The sequence below is a fragment of the Suncus etruscus genome, chromosome 14 (genome assembly GCF_024139225.1).
Source record: "Suncus etruscus isolate mSunEtr1 chromosome 14, mSunEtr1.pri.cur, whole genome shotgun sequence".
Taxonomy (NCBI): domain Eukaryota; kingdom Metazoa; phylum Chordata; class Mammalia; order Eulipotyphla; family Soricidae; genus Suncus; species Suncus etruscus.
The window spans coordinates 54,154,663-54,172,250 of record NC_064861.1 but is presented as its reverse complement, the minus strand read 5'-3'; the positions used below and the strand labels follow the sequence as shown (position 1 = coordinate 54,172,250).

At 34.9% G+C, this 17,588-nt stretch overlaps 1 non-coding gene across 1 annotated transcript; it reads left to right on the top strand.

The window, feature by feature from the left end:
* Positions 1–8,651: 8,651 nt before the first annotated feature.
* On the top strand, positions 8,652–8,784 carry LOC126028775 (small nucleolar RNA SNORA51). The gene has a single exon (XR_007502489.1). It is a non-coding gene; the product is annotated as a small nucleolar RNA SNORA51 (small nucleolar RNA).
* Positions 8,785–17,588: the final 8,804 nt, after the last annotated feature.

Below are 17,588 nucleotides of genomic sequence, written 5' to 3'. Positions count from 1 at the left end.
CCAAAAAAAATCTAAAGTCAACCACACAGAATCAAGATAACCCAATCTACAACTTATACACAAAGGGGACCTTTTACAATAGCAGTCCAGTGGACAAGAAGGGTGGGAACAGCGGTGGAGGGAGGACAACACTGGTGGTGGGAATGGCCCTAATTTACTGTCACTATGTACCTTAAATATAACTGTGAAATATTTGTAATTCACATTGGTTACAATAAAAATTATTTAAAAAAAGAAACTAAGAGCTCAGAAAAAAATTTGCAAGGAATTGTCTTAATTGTTTTGATAACTAAGAAAACTATTGTGTTTAGATATGTAAACATTTCTCATGTAATGTGCCAATTTTTTTAATGTGCCAAATTTGACACCAACTAATTATTTTTCTTTTTGTAGACAGTCTGCTTATTTTCTTTCTTTTGGTTTTTGTGCCATACTCAGCCTGTTTTAGAATTTTCTCTTGGTTCCACATTGAGGAATTACTCCTGGTCATATTTGGGTAATGAACCATATGTGATGACATAGATTGAAAACAAGTTGGCTGTATTCAAGGCAAGTCCCCTTCTATCTCTTTATTTCAAGTATTTGTTTTTTTTAAGGGAAATATAGGGAATGATTATGCTTCTTTTCATAACTGCATAATCTTCATCTTATTACTTTCCTCAATTAAATAATTTGGGTTCTAAAAAAAATCTTAGATTCATTCAGTACTAAAAAATTACCACTAGTTTTTAGCAATAAGATACAGTGATCAAAGTAGTATGCAGCTACTTTTGCCAAAGCTGGTTTGTTCCATGGAACAAACATATGGTTCCCTGAATACTACCAGAGGCTAATTTTGTGCTCATTGTTAGGAACTGACTCTTAACTCCACTAAGTGTACCCCAGCCCTTTCATCTGCTCTTAAAAAAACCAATTAAATGGTAATATCAGGATTATCATTTAAAGTCTAGTGATATAGTTCAATGTATACTAGAGAACAGAGTATTCTATATAAAGTATTAAAAGTATTCTATACTTAATATTCAATGTAGTCAAGAGAGTTGGTTTTCAATTGCTCTTATTATTTAGAGTCCGTTAACTAAGAAAGCAACATTGGAACTGGACTTATCTGGGAGGATGTTTGAGTTTAACAAGCATATTAAGATTTACCCACAGACATATAAGATGATTATCATATTATCAAATACTAGAAAGCATGTAAGTAAATATGTATTTTGAACATAATAAATCTTAAAAACGAGTGTGAGGTAGAGCTCTCTTCTTTCTGCATACACAAACAAAATATTGGAAGTAGTTATTCTGAGTTCCCTTAGTACTAAAGCTGGTAAGTCTACAAATCAGAAGAATGTATCAATTTAGGGTATTTCCATATTCTGCTCTTCTCTACATAGGCTTTACTCTTTCAAACCAAAACACTGGCATAACACGTTACAAACAACCAATTTTAAGATAATTTATTATTTTATCAAGCTAATTCAGGAAAATAATGGAAGTGAAGCAATGCTTTTGCTAAAGCTTAAAATGTGAGTGCGTCTTTAGTACTGAAAATGGAATTTAAGAAGAGTTTTAGGTGAAATTCTTGGGTCTTGAAGAAGGTGTTATTGAAGAAATTCTTAAAGTATTTGATAAAGATGTAGGTGGGGTCAAGTGGAAGTAAAGGACATGTTATTGGAAATTGAAAAGGGAAATTTTCTGTACTTGGAAAAGATCTTGCCTGAAGTTACTCTGAATGTGAAAAATATAGCCAAGATACCAGACCATTTAGAGACCTGTACAAACAGAGGAAGCATGCCATCTGGTTTCTTCTTATGGTCCAGATCCAAATTTTAGAGGAGACAGTATAAAAAAGAAATCAGACCTGGATTTTGATAATTCTCATTTTCTAACAATTGTCAGAACAAAATCTAAAGGTAATTCTGATCTATAAAATAAAATATGAGCTCTCTGAATAGTCAGACGTTCTCTAAAATATAGATCCTAAATGAAACAATAGGGCTTCTTAGGAAGAATTAGAGCATTGTCTTTAGCAATCTCAGCACCACATACGGTCTTTCAGGCACAGCCAGAGTGATTTCTGAGTACAAAGTAGTCATAAGAACAGCAACATCCTGGCGTGGCTCCATAGTCCCAAAAGATTATGTATGTTTAAGGTTGCAACATGTTGTCTTGATAACCTCAGATAATGCAAAATGCATCATTATCGAGCACTTCTTTCTTCCTTCTTTCTTTTTTGTATTTGATAAGAGTAATATTTCATATTTACTATTTTATCAACTTTCAAAAATATAACAAGCAATCCTAACTAAATCATGATTAGATTACAAGAATTTATTCATCTTATTTTTTTTTTTTTGTGTAGTGCAGAACCTTGGATTTGATGACTTTTTGCACACTTCTCTAGTTTTACCATCAATGTATTTATTATTCTTTTTTTTTTTCCATCACCAGTGCAATATTCCCATCACCAATGTCCCAAGTCTCCCTCCTCCCCACCCGACCCCCGCCTGTACTCTAAACAGGTTCTCAATTTCCCTCATACATTCTCATTATTAGGACAGTTCAAAATGTAGTTATTTATCCAACTAAACTCATCACTCTTTGTGATGAGCTTCCTGAGGTGAGCTGGAACTTCCAGCTCTTTTCTCTTTTGTGTCTGAAAGTTATTATTGCAAGAATGTCTTTCATTTTTCTTAAAACCCATAAATGTGTGAGACCATTCTGCGTTTTTCTCTCTCTCTCTCTGACTTATTTCACTCAGCATAATAGATTCTGTGTACATCCATGTATAGGAAAATTTCATGACTTCATCTCTCCTGACAGCTGCATAATATTCCATTGTGTATATGTACCACAGTTTCTTTAGCCATTCGTCTGTTGAAGGGCATCTTGGTTGTTTCCAGAGTCTTGCTATGGTAAATAGAGCTGCAATGAATATAGGTGTAATGAGGGGGTTTTTGTATTGTATTTTTGTGTTCCTAGGGTATATTCCTAGGAGTGGTATAGCTGGATCGTATGGGAGCTCGATTTCCAGTTTTTGGAGGAATCTCCATATCGCTTTCCATAAAGGTTGAACTAGACGGCATTCCCACCAGCAGTGGATAAGAGTTCCTTTCTCCCACATCCCCGCCAACACTGTTTATTCTCATTCTTTGTGATGTGTGCCATTCTCTGGGGTGTGAGGTGGTATCTCATCGTTGTTTTGATTTGCATCTCCCTGATGATTAGTGATGTGGAGCACTTTTTCATGTGTCTTTTGGCCATCTGTATTTCTTCTTTGTCAAAGTGTCTGTTCATTTCTTCTCCCCATTTTTTGATGGGATTAGATGTTTTTTTCTGTCAGTGCCTTATATATTTTGGAGATTAGCCCCTTATCTGATGGGTATTGGGTGAATAGTTTCTCCCACTCAGTGGGTGGCTCTTGTAACTTGGGCACTATTTCCTGTGAGGTGCAGAAGCTTCTCGGCTTAATATATTCCCATCTGTTAATTTCTGCTTTCACTTGCTTGGAGAGTGCAGTTTCTTCCTTGAAGATGCCTTTAGCCTCAATGTCCTGGAGTGTTTTACCAACGTATTGTTCTATATATCTTATGGTTTTGGGGCTGATATCGAGGTCTTTAATCCATTTGGATTTTACCTTCGTACATGATGTTAGCTGGGGGTCTAAGTTCAATTTTTGCAAGTGGCTACCCAGTTTTGCCAACACCACTTGTTGAAGAGGCTTTCTTTGTTCCATTTAGGATTTTTTGCTCCTTTATCAAAATTAGATGATTGTATGTCTGGGGAACATTCTCTGAGTATCAAGCTTATTCCACTGATCTGAGGGCCTGTCTTTATTCCAATACCATGCTGTTTTGATAACTATTGCTTTGTAGTAAAGTTTAAAGTTGGGGGAAAGTAATTCCTCCCATATTCTTTTCCCAATGATTGCTTTAGCTAGTCGAGGGTGTTTATTGTTCCAAATAAATTTCAAAAGTGCCTGGTCCACTTCTTTGAAGAATGTCATGGGTATCTTTAGGGGGATCGCATTAAATCTGTACAGTGCTTTGGGGAGTATTGCCATTTTAATGATGTTAATCCTGCCAATCCATGAGCAGGGTATATGCTTCCATTTCCGCGTGTCCTCTCTTATTTCTTGGAGCAGAGTTTTATAGTTTTCCTTGTATAGGTCCTTCACATTTTTAGTCAAGTTGATTCCAAGATATTTGAGTTTGTGTGACACTATAGTGAATGGAGTTGTTTTCTTAATGTCCATTTCTTCCTTATTAGTATTGGTGTATAGGAAGGCCATTGATTTTTGTGTGTTAATTTTGTAGCCTGCCACCTTGCTATATGAGTCTATTGTTTCTAGAAGCTTTTTGATAGAGTCTTTGGGGTTTTCTAAGTAGAGTATCATGTCATCTGCAAACAGTGAGAGCTTGACTTCTTCCTTTCCTATCTGGATTCCCTTGATATCCTTTTCTTGCCTAATCGCTATAGCGAGTACTTCCAGTGCTATGTTGAATAGGAGTGGTGAGAGAGGACAGCCATGACTTGTGCCAGAATTTAGAGGAAAGGCTTTCAGTTTTTTCTCCATTGAGGACAATAATTGCCTCTGGCTTGTGGTAGATGGCCTTAACTAGATTGAGAAAGGTTCCCTCCATTCCCATCTTGCTGAGAGTTTTGATCAAGAATGGGTGTTGGACCTTGTCAAATGCTTTCTCTGCGTCGAGTGATATGATCATGTGATTTTTATTTTTCTTGCTGTTGATGTTGTGTATTATGTTGATAGATTTACGAATGTTAAAACCAGCCTTGCATTCCTGGAATGAAACCTACTTGATCGTAGTGGATGATCTTCTTAATGAGGCATTGAATCCTATTTGCCAGGATTTTGTTGAAGATCTTTGCATCTGCATTCATCAGCGATATTGGTCTGTAATTTTCTTTTTTCGTAGCATCTCTGTCTGGTTTAGGTATCAAGGTATGTTGGCTTCATAAAAGCTATTTGGAAGTTTTCCTGTTTTTTCAATTTCATGAAAGAGTCTTGCCAGGATTGGTAGTAGTTCCTCTTGAAAGGTTTGAAAGAATTCATTAGTAAATCCATCTGGGCCTGGGCTTTTGTTTTTGGGCAGACATTTGATTACTTTCTTAATTTCCTCAATAGTAATGGGTGTGTTTAGATATGCTACATCCTCTTCATTCAATCGTGGAAGATTATAAGATTCCAAAAATTTATCCATTTCTGCCAGGTTTTCATTTTTAGTGGCATAGAGTTTCTCAAAGTAGTTTCTGATTACCCTTTGAATCTCTACCATATCAGTAGTAATCTCTCCTTTTTCATTCCTAATACGAGTTATCAAGTTTCTCTCTCTTTCTTTCTTTGTTAGTTTTGCCAGTGGTCTATCAATCTTGTTTATTTTTTCAAAGAACCAACTTCTGCTTTCGTTGATCTTTTGGATGGTTTTTCTGGTTTCCACTTCATTGATTTCTGCTCTCAGCTTTGTTATTTCCTTCTGCCTCCCTATTTTTAGATCCTTTTGTTGAGCACTTTCTAATTCTATGAGCTGCGTCATTAAGCTATTCAGGTATGCCCCTTCTTCTTTCCTGATGTGTGCTTGCAAAGCTATAAATTTTCCTCTCAGTACTGCTTTTGCTGTGTCCCATAGGTTCTGATAATTTGTTTCTCCATTGTCATTTGTTTTCAGGAAGGTTTTGATTTCCTCTTTGATTTCATCTCGGACCCACTGATTATTCAGTATGAGGCTATTTAACTTCCAGGTGTTAAAATTTTTTTCTTCTGTGTCCCTTTGTAGTTTATATATAATTTCAGGGCTTTGTGGTCAGCAAAGGCAGCCTGCAAAATTTCTATCCTCCTGATATTATGGAGATATCTTTTGTGTGCTAACATGTAGTCTATCCTAGAGAATGTCCCATGTACATTAGAGAAAAATGTGTATCCAGGCCTCTGGGGGTGGAGTGTCCTGTATATATCTACTAGGCCTCTTACTTCCATTTCTCTCCTCAGGTCTAGTATATATTCTTGTTGGGTTTCAGTCTGGTTGACCTGTCTAGTGTTGACAATGCCGTGTTGAGGTCTCCCACAATTATTGTGTTGTTATTGATATTATTTTTCAGATTTGTCAACAGTTGTATTAAATATTTTGCTGGCCCCTCATTCGGTGCATATATGTTTAGGAGGGTGATTTCTTCCTGCTGTACATATCCCTTGATTAATACAAAATGTCCATCTTTGTCCCTTACTACTTTCCTAAGTATAAAGTTTGCATCATCTGATATTAATATGGCCACTCCTGCTTTTTTTTGGGTGTTGTTTGCTTGGATGATTTTCCTCCAGCCTTTTATTTTGAGTCTATGTTTGTTCTGACTATTCAGGTGCGTTTCTTGTAGGCAGCAGAAGGTTGGATTGAGTTTTTTGATCCATTTAGCCACTCTGTGTCTCTTAACTGGTGCATTTAGTCCATTGACATTGAGAGAAAGAATTGTCCTGGGAGTTAGTGCCATCTTTATATTAAAGTTTGGTGTGTCTGTTGGTAAGAGTCAAGAATATAAGGAGAAGTTAAACACTAGTTGAGACTATAACTGTGACAATGGGAAGAAAACATAGATTTGCGTCTCAGTGTAAACTAATAATGTCAGAATACTGAGCAGATCCTGGGGTATAAGTATTAGAGTCCCTGACAGTGAAAGGGTATGCCAGAAGACATTGTAGGAAGAATTCACTCTTAAAAGATCAAGGAAAAAGTCACATTGATTTTGACATTTAATTATAACCTGCAGCTTTTTCAAAATCAAAACAAATGATAGGTTTATTTCTTTGTTTGCTTTGATGCTTTACCCATCGGTACTAGGGGCTGAGTAGAATTTAGATCAAACCTGGAGTTCCTGCATGATTTGTTCTAGCCCTTCAAGTCTTCTCTTCTGCCTATGACTTTTATACTCATTAAAATAAATTCTACATTACTTTTAAGAAATGGTAAAATTATGACTTTTTCTATAGCAGGATGGAACTGGAAGAGGGAAGTCATGCTAAGAAAATAAGTAAAAGGGATTAAAAAAAAACAAATGGTACATGACACTATATGTTTATAAAAAAGAAAGCAAGGAAAAAAATCCAGAGACAATGAACTCATAGACTCTGAAAGCAGAACTGAGGTTACCGAGGTAGGAAAAGGAACTGAAAAGATGGAGTAGGTCCAGTAGACTGTGGGTTGATGAATGTTGACATTTCAGTAATTGGTGTGTAGTAATGGTGTATCTCTAAAATATATAAGCAGGACCAGGATGATAGTACAATGAGTAGGGTACTTACTTTTCATGTTACTGATCCTCAGTACCCCTATGATTCCCTGAGCTTGCCAGGAGTGATCTTAAACACAAAGTATGGAGTCTCCCTCAGCATTTCTGGATATAGACCTCCCACAAAACAAAAGAACTTTCACTAAACTATAGTTTAATGTTCTTGAGAAAATGGCTAAAAGCAGAGTTTATAAGAAGTATATAGAACAGGTTACAAAATTGAAGATGGGGTTGATAGGAGCAGATCCAGATATTCAACAACTTAAGATCAGCCTTCAGAGTGGTAAATAGAAGTGATTCCCTAGGAAGGACACAATTTAATTTTCATAAGGAAAAATTATCCAATGGAAATATGGGAGTCTTTAATAAAATAACCTCATGCCAACCACTGGAAATGGCCACTATGATCATCATGACATGTTTTGTGTATTGATGGGAAATTGATAAAACTAAATGTTCTGTTAAATTAAAAAAGCAACAATAGCAAAGAGTTCTTTGTGTGGAAAAATCAGAAGAGATATAGCAGAAAATTATTACCTTCTACAACTACATTGCTCTACAAAGAGCCATTCATGTTTCTGGTTACATATGCTTCATTTTTATGAGCCCAGAATATCAGTGTAATATCTAGAAATGCTACTATATTATTTTCCAGATTTTTTTGGTATAAGAGTTTCATATAACATAGTTGAATCTAAGGGATTGAAGTGGATATATTGAATAACTGTATTGGAAAGAGTGATCATACACCTAGTATCTGTAACTTAAAAGAAACTGATAGATAGATATTTAAAAAGAAATCACAAGTATTTTGAACTGAACAGGACCCTACAGTAGCCAATTCATTTACAATTTGGGAAAAATAAATTTTTCTTTTTGGATTTTTTGGGTCATACTTGGCGGTGCTCAGGGATATGCACTAAGGAATTACTACTCCTGGTGGTGCTCAGGGAACCTCATAAGAAGCCTGAGATCCAAATTGGGTTGACCACATGCAAGGTAAATGTCCTATTCACTGTATTACTATTTCAGCCCCTGAAAAAAATGTTTTAAACTTTATTTTTCCCCTAAGAGTCTTTGATAATTAAAACGTAATTAAAACTTAGACTGTAGAATGACCTGGCCATTTATTTTAAGTCAAAGAACTTGAAAAAAAATCATTAAAATATCTAAGATTTGCTTTCTGTCATATGAACAAATTAGCACTTTAAATTGTAACTTCTGAATAAAGTAACAAAATAGCTGACACCTAGGAAAATGTGCAATAAATGATAATCATAGTATTGCTACAAAAATGCTATAATCTCATATATATTAAAATAATCAAAAAAAAAAGAAAAGAAAAGAAAAGATAAGGCCTCCCAATTCTTACCATAGGCTGTATTCTTTACACTGACTGTATAGAAAATGGAGGTACAGTAAATGCATCCCATATACATCTCAACCCAGGCTCTTTGCCTGGTCTGTATTGTGATTTGGGGGACAAAAAAACTGCTATAATCTTGGAGACTTAATAGGATTCAAGTCTCCTATATCCATCACTGTTTATAAATTTTCAAATTCTACTTAACTATTTTATGTGACTTTTATGGATGACACACGTCAATTTCAGATATGTTATTTTGCCTATTATCTCATGGTGTCAGAATATCAATTTTCTATCAGAATTGCTGTATTATATTAAGTGGCATTACAACCAGTTCATTTTTTAGCAGTTTTCCTCCTATTATAATTTCTGAGCATTCCAATTCATCAATGTTAAAGATAATTTCCTGCCCTCATAAAATATTCACATCCTTTTTTGTGTGACTAAGAATTGTCTTCAAGCAACTTCATCCTGTCATTAATTAAAATAATGAGTAGTGTAATATTAAATGTGTAATTCTCTGACAAGCACTCAAGTGTTTGCCGAGAAGTCCCTTTCTACCAAAAACATCTGGAAAATAATATGGTAAATTAAAAAGCTGATACTTTAATATACTACAGGGTAATCCCAACTCTAGGTAGGAAAAGTGCCAAGTTGGCAACACTCTTAGTCCTGGCATGAAGCCAAGTCTTCCTCATTTTTTCTTTTCTTGATGCGTTATATTAGAATTTTGCTCAGCCCTCTGTATTTTCATTTCTTTACTTATCAGACAAGAAAATGACAACAGACACATTCTAACACAGGTTAGTTTTTCTGCTTGCGACAGACAGTGTCTCACACCAACACCACAATCATAAATATTTTAAGCACTCCGATAGACTTGGGAACAGCTGTAGTTAGTAAAAATAGTTGCATGACTCCTGCCCCAGCTGTAAAAGTAAATTGCTCCTTCTCATTGGTTTTATGTCCTCTGCTAGATGCATTTTAATGGGCCAGCAGGTCCTTTTTCAAGAGGCAGAAGTCCCCTCCTTTCTCCCCACTTTCCACTTTATGTCTTCAATGTGTTGAATAGTATAATAAGAGCTTGAAGCTTTAAAACTCAGTCATCCAACACAATGTGAAATGAGTTACTTGGATTGTCCAGGACTTTATTGTTCTGATTCCCAGCCCTATGATGTTTTACAGTTTGTAAAATACCATCAAAGTCTCACACCTAGGATCTTCTGATTTATACAGAGAAAAATTGGTGCTCCTACTTTCTTATTGAGAAAATGGAAATGTAGAGCGCTAAGTGTTTCCTCCTCAAATCAAGAGAGAAAACACAGATGTGTTTAGTAAAATGTAACAATTGCAATCATGACAAGATAATCACTCTATATCATATGATACCATAACAGAAAATGAAAGAATTGACACTTGAATGCAAATGTTGGGACCCCTTCTCTAAGGCTCTCTGTGGCAGCACCTTATAACACAAAATAAAAATAGGTCCTCCACTCCCTGGGGGAAAGTTGCAGTCTTTTTATTTTCTTCTCCTCTCCCTGCTCCTCTGTGCTTAGTCTCCCTGTTTTTGAGGTCACTTTTCTCCTTTACACTTTGGTTCTCAACATAATTTGGGGAAATACCTTGAGTAGGGGAAAAAGATCTCTACTGCTTTCTGTTCCAAATTAATTTTATCCCTTCTTGTCTCTGCAAAAACTAAGGAATCAACAGCACAGTGCTCTTTGGAAAAGAAAGAAAACCTTTCTGCTCCCTTAGCTCTGCTGCTCCATTACCTGGGGTTGCTAGGACCTTTTATAGTAGCTCAGAGAATTCTAGCCTTTTCCCTTCCTTCTTTGTATACTGGACTCAGAGATCACACTATGTCTCTACATGAATATGGACAGTTAGCATTTACCAACATGTATTTGTCAATTCCTCGAGTTTAATAAAAATAAAAAAACTTTAAAAAATAAAAGGGGCTATAGAACGACAGCAAAAGTGTAAGTTTGAGATATCTGGGTGGATTAGGTGGACATTTTTACAACATGGCTTCTTCTTTGGCATGTTTAATTGATGTATTTAATGGACATCTTGCAGTTTAAGATGGCACTTAAAGTAAAATTTTCTCCTAATGGTGAAAAGTAAGTAGCCCTGCTACTTGATGGGAAAATCAGCAGAACCTTAAAAACTTATTTGGAATTGACATTCTCTACTGTAGTTTTGTTTCTGTTTATTTTTAAATTTTCTTTTTGTTCCACTATAAAGGATAGATACTCAATTTTAAACCTTAAAATGTGTACAAGTAGTTTTGTTACAATAAAACTAAATTTGTACAAAAAATAAAGATAGGAAGAAGAGAAGGAAATATGAAAAATAATGTAAATGAAGATTGCAATATACTACAAGTTCTCTCACCCAACAAGCTTCTGGTAGAATACCTAAGAAGACAAACATTTTTTTATTTAATCCAAATAAAGCAGCCTTCAATGAAATTTTACATGAGACTTGATAGGTGAGAATAATTTTACTAAGTTTTGAAAGTCTTTTCATATATTATTTTCTGTGTCTTTCTCAAACTTCTCCAGAGAAATATTTTTTTAGGAGGAATTTAAATTTTCTTTCATTGTTCTTATCTCTGATAGTTTTAAAAACTGACATCAGAAATCATTTCCTTAAATTTTAAACGTATTTTAATAATAACCTTTAAAAGTAAATTCAACAATTAAAGTCAGAATACAGTACAGAAAATCTCACTGATGAAAAAGGAAACAGTTAATATCAATCAAAATTTTCCTACCAAAAGTTGGTCATTTTGCTGCTTTCTCTTTTCCTGTCATGTACTACAAACAAACAATTTAAAATGATCTCCTAGTGTCTTCAAGATCAATTCTGAATTTCTTAGACAGGCCATAAGAACTACTCTTCTTCTTTAACTGCATTTTTAGTCTTTCATCAATTCCACCAAATTTGTGCACTAAACTTGCTTCATTGATTTCTGATCTCCTTGGTACTTTTCAAAATAATATTACCTCTTTGTATGGTAGGCAAAAATTTTCAAGAATCTTTATTTGGGCTGTCAGAGGTTCACAAATACGTGGTCTCTGAGGGAAGAAAAGGGAGTAAGAGAAATAGAATTGGGTACTGGGATATATTAAACTCTGAAGCTGATGAAATAGAAGCTTTAATCAATACTATTCAACATTTTCTGAATCAGGACAAAGGACCTGGGGCTTTATAAAGCCAGATTGACTTGCTAGTGAAGATCATCTGCCTCTGAGGACATGGCATATATATAATCCTAGGCAAGTTTTCTTCCTATAATTGAAGCCTAATCACAAAAGACTCAACTGGAGAATTTCAATAACCAGCACTCCAAGAAGATGGAAAAAAGAATGACTTTTTCCTAAAAGGAAGTCTGAGTGGTACTAATGTCAATATTAGTTTGTAAAGGCATTCCCTACTCCTTTCCACCTGGCATAAATCCTATATTTCCTTCTAAAGGCAGGTTGAATGATATTGCCCACTGATTCTTTTCATAATTACTAGAATTATTCTCACATCACTGTTCCATTATATCATACTTTGTGTCAATAGAACAGTATTTATCATAAGTCCCACTAGTTTGAATTACAGGAAGACAGGCCCTGTGTATTATTTAATGTGCTTGTTCCAGTGTTTGGTACAACACCATGCTAAAGTAATAAATAAAATTTAAATTAAAAACAGAAGCATAGGTACTCTCTGGAATAACTTCCTCCATTCAGCCTCCATGAAGTAATGGGAATTAATTTATATCCAAATAAAATTAGGAAAGATCTACTGTAGTCTGCTCAAATCTTACATTAACTTATTTGTTGAGAGAGGTTTTGTATCATTTATACTAAGAAGAGGAAGTAACATGAAAGAGAGTTGAAATGAGAATTGGATATAACTAAAAATGAGAGTTAAATTTTATACCAAACACTGTGAGGTACTAGTTGGAGACTGATAGAGGTACACTCACTTGTTGTGTACTACGATTTCCCAATGCAATGGTCTTCAACATTTTTATACCTCTTGACCAGTGACGCTGATACTGAGAGTCATTAACCTAGAAGGAAACTAGTGTTATAGTTTTATTGTTATTTTGGGTCACAGTTGGTGGTGCTTAGGTGCTTACTCCTAGCTCTGTGTTCAAGGATCTCCCTTAGCAGGCTTGTGAAACCATATGAGGTACCAGAGATTGAACCAGTTAGCTTGTTTACAAGGCAAGAACTATTGTATTATTGTTCCTTCTTGATTAGTGGTGTTTGATCTTTGATATCATCAGACTGACAATGGTCTATGGACTAGTGGTTGCAGACCACTGTACTAGGCAATAAGTATGCACAACTTTCTCCTAGAATGTTTGGGCTAGGAAAAAAGTTCTTGAATTTTTGTTTCTTGTTTCTTTGTGTTTTGTTTGGGGGCCACATATAACTGAATTCAGGGTTTACTTCTGGCTCATTCTTTGCTCAAAAAATCATTCCTGGTGATGGTTAGGGTGATGGGGATTGAATCCAGATTGGTCACATGCATGGCAGTGCCTAGTCATTGTACTATCTCTCAACCCCAAAAACTTATAGACATTTTATCTTTATTTTATGTATCAGAATGGAGTGACAAGAGTTAAGATGTTTTTTGATAATTTTTCAGATAACAAAATTTTGTATACATTTTGGGAAGTTGAAGGTGTGCATCTATGTCAGACAAAATAAAATGAGCAATGAGTCTGATGATCAAACATCTCATCTTTCTCTTATGTCTCTCTGAGCTATTGAGCTATAGAGAGATGTATTGGTCTGTATTGCTATATGCTGTCAACCAAAACCAGTTAGGACATATTTTTTTATTTTTGGTTTTGAGGCCATATCCTTCTGAGCTCAGGAGTTACTCCTGGCTCTTCACTCAAATTTCACTCCTAACAGGCTCAGGGAATCATATAATATGCAGGAGATCAAACCTTGTCTGTCACGTACAAGTCAAATGCTCTATGAACTGTGCTAATGTTCTGGCCCCAGGACATCATAATTTTAAGCACCAACTACTTTATTCAAATTTTGTTTTCTCTTGAGAGAACCATTCATGGTTTTAGCATTCTAGCAAAGGAATCTATATTTTTATTTTCCTTTTGATTTTCTTGCACTATTTTGGACTTTTTATTTGAGGGGAACCAAGATTGCAAGTAATTAAGTTTGTTTTATATAAAATCAGAACGGATTTTTCTGTGTGAAAAAATCATAATTAAATGGAAAAGATAAAATAGTTTTTTCTAGGATTGTGGGAAAACCTAATTTAAAAAATAAGTTATGGGGTGCAGGAATCCTTAAAATATGATAGCAACAAGAGAAAGAATCAAACCATGGAAAACAAGCTGAATAATTTGGAAACAATTGGAAAATTTTCCAGCAAAAAATATCAATTAAAGATTAGAAAAACAGGACTTAACATTTTTAGTTATTACCAGCACAAAACTTGGGATTTGATTTTTGTCAAATGAACAGATTAATTGACCAATTATCTACTTTTTAGAGGAGGATAACAGAATCCAGTGTCTCTAAAATTTGTTATTCATCATGGTCAGCATGAAAAAATAAACAGTACATATAAGAATAAAAGTGTGTGATTTAAAATAAAGATAAAATAATAAACAAAAGAAGATGACTCTCACCTGATGTAGCCATTGCAAATATTCCACAGGGTTCAGTGATCTGTGGGAGACAATATCAAACCATCTAGCTGTAGAAAAATGAGAGTGAAAAAAGAAGGCTATATGGATAGAGAAAAAGATACAGTAAATCAAACAAACACACATTCATATTCTCATTCTCTCTCTTTTTCTCTCTCACACACAATTTAATTCTTTCTTTATCACATACAACATTTTCTTTTTCTTATTTTACTGAAAGGACTTAAACTAATAGCATTATCTTGAGCAAATGAGTACAGAGAGCATTCAAATTTTACTTTCCACATTCAATGTTTTTACCTCAAACAAGTCAGAATCACTTTGGTAAAGTCAAATCCAAGGTTGGATCAAAGAGATTTAACAATATACTTGATATTCTTGATGTACCAAAAATAAGAAACTGTAAAAAAAAGAAGATTAGGGCATGTCCAAAAGACATACAATCCAGCTACAAAGTTTGAGTACACATTTTTCAAGTAATGGAATAATACTTAGTGAGAAATAAAAGTTTAAGATTATGGTACTTTTATACATAAATCTAGAGTTTTTGTTTTTTGTTTTTTGTTTTTTTTTTTTTTGCAATTCAGTGAAAAGTGGCTTGAAAGAGTTCCTCTCTGCTGGATGTCATTCTTCCAGACCATAGATAAGGCAGCTGAGTTTTATAAAATATATTGGACCTCAAGAAAATTCACCAAATTTACTTATAAGACATTTTCTTTCAAGGTTGAAAGGTTCAAACTTTTTTCTTTTACCAAAAATAACTCGACAAATTCTAATAGTTAACATGAATAATTGGCAATAAAAATTATTGATAGTCTGCTTACATAGGAACCCAATCCCGAAGCCTAATGAGATATTAAACATATTAGATGCTAGGGATGCCTATCTCCTTTCTTATACTGTAAATCTGGGGAACAAAAAAATGAATAAACATTTGTTTGGCTATCATGGTCTTTGGCATATGCACTAAATAAGTTACTGTAACTAATATCATCTTTCACATAATGGATTTATATAGCTCAGAAAATGTCAGTAGAATAGCAAGACTTTTTTTGTTTTTGTTTTGGGTCACACCCGGCAGTGCTCAGGGGTTACTCCTGGCTCTATGCTCAGAAATTGTTCCTGGCAGACTTGGGGGACCATATAGGATGCTGGGATTCGAACCACTATCCTTCTGCATGCAAGGGAAACACTCTATCTTTATGCTATCTTTCTGGCCTAGAATAGCAAGATTTTTATAAATCAACTTGTCCGAAAACAGTCTGATAGTCCAGCTCAGTGGTGAAGAGCATGAAGTTGGCAGTATAAAGTACTTGAAATTGAAGATCTACTTCCAAGTAATCAGAAGACTATAGCGTCTTCACAACTCTTTACATGTATCTGTTCACTCATTTATAAAGTTGTACTAATAAAAATACGTTATTCTTAAAGTTGTGTGTGAAAAGTAAGTATAATAGTAGACAGTTTCTAAAAACACCTGGCTGAGAATAATATCTATATAAATGTTTAGTATTATGATACCACACATCAACAAAATGGTATGTAGGTGTTCTTCAGAGAAGGTTCTGGTTATATTGAGCTGTGCCAAGTAAGGAAGTGCTGACATAGTGTGATGATTATTCCAAGCTATGCTGCCAGATCAGAATATGAATCCCAGTTTTTTATTTGCTAGCCAAAGCACAACTGCTTGCAAAAGAAGATGAGGGGTAGAAAGATGAAAAGGACAAGGAAGAAAAACTAACTATAATCTCAGTGAGAAAATAGAAGGAAAAAGTTAGGTTGTGAGATGAGGCAAGAAGAAAAAGAGGCTGGCAAGGACCTGGAATTTATAGTGAGACCCACTGCCACCATCTTCTTAATAGAAAAACACTGAGTTCCTCCAACAAGCTTCCAAAACAAAAAATGACTGCCAATACTGCCCAGGCAATCTGATCCTGCTGATACATCTGAGAACTTTTTAGAAAAGAAAGGATGCAAACTCCCCATTCTGCATGAACTACAATAGCAGAATGCTACCCCCTCCAACAGAAATGGCCTAACTCCGAAACCGAAATCAAACAAATTGTTTGTTTGAATGCTAAAATCCTCGCAGGTGAGATCAAATCACAGAGCTGAAAATTCTAAGTGTTTTCTTGTGTAATGGGTGTAAGCCAAGGCCCTCTTCACTCAATTCACCACCCAAAACCCAGCAAACTCACCCACTGCCTTTTCTATCTTCCTGAAAAAATATCTATAGAACTAACTAACTAACTAACTAACTAACTAAAAACTGCCCATTCCTCCACCAAACTCCCAAAGGAAGTTATGGCTGCTGATACTTCCCAGGAACGTTAGTCCTGGCTGATACCACTGTTGCATTCTCAGAAAGTTAAGAGGATGACAGATTTCCCCTTACTGAATGATCAATGGCAGATCACTACACCCTACACCATCCTACAAAAAAAGACCCAGCTCTTCAACATTATCCATTTCCAAGCCACTAAAGTGGCCATGTGCACTCTTCAGAATCTTTTAGTATTGTCAATCCAGTAGTAATATAGAAAATATGATGAGAACATTATCACTTAATCTACTAGCCTCAGTGAACTGAAACAGTAACACAGAAAGCTCAACTAAACATTGATCACATCCCAGTAAATCCTTAGACACTGACTTTAGAAACACCATGGTGTGATATAACAATCATTTCAAATTGACCTGTGCTGATCTAAGTTTTAATAATTTCATTTGCCTTTGTGCTATAACAGGCAATAAATTTGTTTGTGCCAGCATGGAGGCAGGCTAGAGTGATGGATGGGAGTTTGGGGACACTGGTGAAAGGAAATGATACTGGTGGTGGGTGTTTGAATATTTAATATCAGAAACAACTCTATTATAAATAACTTGGCAAATCATAGTGTTACAAAAAATCGGGAAAAACGGTCAGTAAAAATACATTGGGGTAAATGAAAATGTCAGAATAGATATGTTATGCCTTCAGATGAAAGAAGCATGGCTGAGAAGGAACCAATTATTTTATACTGCTATATTGTCAGAATTCCAAATTTGGACAAATTTTTCTTTAGAGAAATCAGAAAAGAAGAAAAATGCTAAAAATTTTAGCTTGAATTATGAAATTTGGATTAACATGATTGTAGACAGATGCACAAACCCAAAAGTACAGACATTTTCAAGGATATAGATAATTCATAAAATCAGAAATGCTGAGGGGCATATTTAGACTTATTATGTACCAGG